The following is a 5,623-nucleotide window of genomic DNA, read 5'->3' on the forward strand; positions in this document are numbered from 1 at the left end:
TTAATGGCCTCATTTAATTTGGTCATCTGCAAAGAGCTTATTTCCAAATAAGGTCACATTCACAGGTCCTGGGGATTAGGACCTCATCATCTTTTTGGGGGAAACAATTCAGCTCATAATACTAGGAGTTGGAAAAGCCCATTTTCTTCTTCTCTATCAAATTTGAATACAGAAGAAGTTTCAGGCTGTTTACTTGTATAGATTGCAGTATGAATTTTTTTTTATTGCTTAGCATTACCATCAAAGCACCAGCACATGGACTGCTCTCTCCTCATGTCTTATGTTGTATTGTTTTCTTATATACATTTTTTATGACTTTGTTGCTGTCAGTGTAATTTTCTCTAAGAGAATGACTACATGTGGTTTTGCTAAAAATTAACAAAATGTAACTTTCCATTTCTCTCATGAGAAATTGATCCAAATCTGATAGTACTTAGGAATGTAGACAGTAAGAATTGCTCCTCACTAGCTATTTATCCAGGATCCTTTCACTCACAGTTCCCCACACAGCCACACAATCCTGGAGTACACACACACACCCACACACATTTACCTTGGCCTTTAACAAGTCTACCAAAACAAGGTATTGGTTTTAATTCCTCTTACATGGCAGTACTCCCTTCATGTCCCTTTTTTTTTTTTTTTTGATTACTTTCTACTGGATGACTATTAGATGCCCAGCCAGCTGTACACCAGCAACAGAGCGAAAAGATAAACTGCTGCTGGTTTCCCACAGAGAAAACCTACTTTATCTCAAGGAGCTGAACTGCCAGGTGGAGTTGAGTAAACTTTGGGGGTTGCAATACAGTTGAGGCACAAAGTTCACCACCAACGTAAAACAACCAACCCAGTTCTGCTTTTTTAATGTGCTCTAAACTGATGGAACAGAGGAATGTAAACAAGGGTGAAGCAACAGCTTCAGGAGGAAAAGGGCTACACTCTATTGACAACTAATGTGTGAACTGCTTTTTTAGCATTTTCATGTGCAGAATATAATTTTATTGGCCTTCAGAGTTTGCTGGGAAATCAAGGCTGGAAAGGGAAAAACTATGTGGAAACTAGAAGAGAGGAATTGTTTATTGCCTGCCAGGTCAACTGATTCATGGACTTACGGAGTTAGAAAGACCTTTTTGAGAGCAACAAGTTCAACCGTCTTGCTTTCTTAGGAAAGGAACCCAAAACTCAGGTAAATTAAATGGCATGAAGCTGTATGGTTTAATGCAAAGTTTAAGGACTTTGGGTTCAAGTCTCTAACTTTGTCAAGTAGATATCCTCATGTATATGTTATAGGTTGTTATGGGGGGATTAAACGAGAGAGAGCTTTGTTTGAGTTTGTCATGTGTTAATGAGTTACCTTCCCTCCTTTGACCAGAAGGGAGCAGACATCATTTCTCAGTTTGTTGCTTCACCTTTGTTCATGTTATCTTAGTGTTTGGAGGACAGGATTCCCGAAATCCCCAAATGAATGAACTCAAACCTCTTTTTGGATAGTTGTTTCCAACGCCCTACCAACAGCTTTCATCAGAGCTGCTAATAGTTAACCAAAGGGAGTGACTAGATGGAAAGTTTTCCAGCCTCTCCGGAGCATACCTTGCCAAAAACCACATGAGAGGCAGCCAAAGTCAGGACGAGAGGGGAAAGCCAGGGGCCTGCAAAACACACATGCGCGATTGAAAGTCTTGGCTCCAAGACAGATGGAGCTGTGAGACACCAGAGCTCTTTCTTCATTTGTGTATTTACAGATTCGGGGTCTCATTTAGGATCCAAGTTCAGGGGACCGACCAGACCACAGCTCAGGGCTTCCTCAGTGGTGTTTACTTCCTCAGTAAATTCGTTAGCCACTTTCTGCAGCCTTATCTGAATCACAGTCTCTATTTTAACACCTTGACCCCACCGCAGGGTTGTGCACAGTGGGTTTTAGAAGGGAATAGGGACGCATGGAGTGGGGAGCAGTGGTGTTTGGACATAAAGAACATCGCTGCTCTGGTGCTCTGATGCTTGGTGTTTTGTCATCAAGGCTGGAGATAAGAGAATGCTTAAATTAGTTACGAGAATAGAAGAAGAAGCTAGCAACCCCTACCTTCTCCCTAAAACACTAGTGAAGAAATGATTTGTTGGGTGCCAGTGGTGGGCTGCACAGTGAAGGATTTTTCTGAGGCCTGTTCACTTTGGCTGTCCAGTTCCATGGATCAGTTCAGATCAGGTGGAGTTTCTATGTCACCGGAAACTGCCCCTTTCTCAAGAAGGACGGGAATCTTGCCCCGTGATGTTGTCAGAGTAAGGCCAGATAATTTTTCTCACCCAGTTTCAGAACAAGAGGTCAACATGCTCTAGGACACCACCCCAAAGCTATCAAACACTTAGAGGTTGTCATGGCCACCAACAAATCCCCAGGGTGTAGAACCGTGCAGGAATTATGCAGGGCTTCCTTGTGGAACCAATGAGCACCGGAAGTGGCTAATTAGGAAGACAGTTGCCCTTGATTTAGATGACTCATGCCAACATTAGCTTGTTGGGCAATATTGATTTATTTATGGTACCCTGTTAAATTCCATCTTTTAGTTGCAGACACTAAAGTAAACAGACCAGGATCATTAAAGAAGCAAATGAGATGATTGATTTCATTTGAATTTTTCAGATGTTCTGTTCTACAGTTATAGAGGAGTCAGTTGGGCTCTTTTTTGGATGAAAATAAAGATATTAATATCTCCATTGTAAGGTTGTTATGAGGATTAATAAGTCAAACATGCTTAGGACAGTGCCTGTCAATAATGAGTTTTCAATAAATATTCTATTATTTATTATTATTAATATTATTATGCTTTGAGCTTGCTGTTGAAATACCTTTTCTTTTTTGTAATTTTTCATCTATGCAGTATATATATATGTAATTTTGCATAAATACATACATGTTATCTCACACAGGTATTTATCTGTTATTTAAAGTCTTATTTTTTCCTTCATGTTTACCATGAACTTCCCTTTCCTTTCCCCTTCACATTCCCTTCTACAGCCCTCTGCACCATGTAGCATGGGAGAGGTTTGGCGATGGTCCATCTTAGGAACATTGCATCATGCACATTTTCTGTGTCTTACTATTATTTTTTCACTTAGAGTGTAACTGTATAGGAATCTTTCAAAAGTGGCCTTTCAGCTGTAAGTCATTTTTTGGAATGGCTGCATGATAATCAGCCTTTCAGCTGTAAGTCATTTTTTGGAATGGCTGCATGTGAGTGAGCTGTCATCTATGTAAACGTTCTCACTGATCCTCACTTACTTTGATCCCTGCTCCCTTTTCCTGCTACTATAAACACTGACATTAAGTGTCCTTTGACACATGCCGTGGTGCACTGGTGATCTGAGAGGTGTCAAGGTGATTGCCACATTAAATGGCACATATATGTCTAATTTCTGTGTGTGTTTGCTGCTAAATGGCTTGTCATAGCAGTTTTAACAGTTGGATTTTTCTCAGCACTATGTGAACACCCATTTCATGGTAACCCAGTAACCCAATAGAGGTTACTGATCATTTCAATTTTTGCTAGTCTGATGGGCATAAAAGGAGACACTATTGTTACTTTAATTTGCATTTCCCTGAGTATGATTTATTGTGAACATATTTTCATTTGCTTATTGGTCATTTGGGTTTGCTCCTCTGTGATTTGCCTATTCTAATTCTTTATTTATATTTCCATGAGTTCATTTGTTTATCTTTGTTGATTTGTAAAAAGAAACAAAAAAATGATTGTTATCTATAGTACAAATATTTTGGAACCTATAATTTGTCTACTGAACTTGTTATGGAATCTTTCTTTTGCCAAAAAAAAGTTTTAAATTCGTATATGATAATGTCTGTTTTTTCTTTATAGCTTCTCCATCTGATCAAGAAATGCTTAGGTCAGGAAAGTCTCCTTCAATCTACAGATTGTACATATACATGCATATAATAAGCTGGATTTTCTTGAAAGTATTTACTTTTTTTACAGTTATTTTTAATCCAAAAGGCATTTATATTTGTAGCTGCTGTAAGATTGGGGTTCAATTTTTTTATTTATTTTATTTTATTTTTTTAAAGATTTTATTTATTTATTTGAGAGAGAGAGAGAATGAGAGATAGAAAGCATGAAAGGGAAGAGGGTCAGAGGGAGAAGCAGACTCCCTGCTGAGCAGGAAGCCCGATGTGGGACTCGATCCCCGGACTCCAGGATCATGACCTGAGCCAAAGGCAGTCGCTTAACCAACTGAGCCACCCTGGCGCCCCAGGGTTCAATTTTTTAAAAAAAATTCAATGAATAACTGTGCCATAATCAGTTAAATACATATATGAATGTGTGTGCACACATATATCCATATATGTATGTGTGTGTGTGTGTGTGTGTGTATATCTATATATATCTATATATATCTATATATATATCTATATATCTCCACATATATGTTTGTGGATATATCCATATATGTATAGGTGTATATGGTGTATATATATATACACACATACACATATGTATTACACACATATGTATACGCATCCATATATATTTACATATATCTCCACATATATATGTATATATACATGGAGTCATATGTATGTGTACATATAATAATTAACTGGGTAGTTTCACTGACTTCTACTATGACCTGAAGGCCCCATCAACCATTTGATTCAGGAATCAAGGAGAAATCTGAATTAACTGCAGAAGACAAGAAAGCTATGTTCAAGCCCACATTGATCCCAAGCCCTCCCTTTAAAATATTTTGATCCTGTGACACCATAACCCACCCTCTCTTCTCAAAATAAACCACTCTGTTCTCGTGGGTGTTTCTCTTGTACTAGTTATCACTATTACTATTACAGAAGTTTCTTCATGTCCAGGTAGACTGGAAAGCTTCCACACAATGCCTATTGACTTTTTCTATGGGAGGTAGTCAGAGAAGCAGCACGTACCAAGTTGGTTGTCAGAGAGGATAGGAAAGAGTTAATATTTCCATCTCTCTTTTTTCCTTAATTTCTTTCACTCAGATATCCTGTTTTGGCACCTGAGATCTAATGTTACTTATAGTTATTTTAAAACTTAAATATCAGTTGTGGAGATTCACTAGCAACAATTATGATAGAAAATTTCAGAGTTAACATCTCTAAGCACTTCAGAAAAGCACAATTAGAAACAATTCCTAATAATCCAGACTCATTCCAACTTGAATTATATTTAGAGTCGTGGGGAAAAAAGCAAGACAGTTTAATGATTTAATCTAAAATGTGACATGCGATCATGATTCCCCTTTATCCTAGGACAATGTCTCAGACTGGTAAGTGACTAAAGAGCCGTGGTTCTTTATGGGCTTTCCCTTTGGTGACCTTTACAAAAAGGCTAAGGTAACAACCTAAGTCAGTTCATTTCCCCTTTCCTCACTGGCTCTAAAAGAGGTATTGGAGAAGTCTCATTTCTACAAATCAAGTCCTGACTCAATGCCAAAAATTTTTAAGGAACATAATTTTATACGTAGATTGCCTAACCCAAGAAGCTTTATAGTTTCTAGAACATTTTTCTTTCTTTCTTTTTCTTTCTTTCTTTCTTTTTCTTTCTTTCTTTCTTTCTTTCTTTCTTTCTTTCTTTCTTTCTTT

At 37.8% G+C, this 5,623-nt stretch overlaps 1 long non-coding RNA gene across 1 annotated transcript in view; it reads left to right on the top strand.

Annotated features, from left to right (window-relative positions):
• Positions 1-857: 857 nt before the first annotated feature.
• Positions 858-5,623, top strand: part of LOC141374088 (uncharacterized) — a 51,192-nt gene continuing 46,426 nt past the window's right edge. The window contains exon 1 of the long non-coding RNA XR_012380655.1: positions 858-1,186. This is a non-coding gene — a long non-coding RNA (uncharacterized lncRNA). The remainder of the gene's footprint in view (positions 1,187-5,623) is intronic.

The sequence above is a fragment of the Callorhinus ursinus genome, unplaced genomic scaffold (assembly GCF_003265705.2).
Source record: "Callorhinus ursinus isolate GAN/ISIS: 27379988/994484 unplaced genomic scaffold, GSC_fseal_2.0 scaffold14, whole genome shotgun sequence".
Taxonomy (NCBI): domain Eukaryota; kingdom Metazoa; phylum Chordata; class Mammalia; order Carnivora; family Otariidae; genus Callorhinus; species Callorhinus ursinus.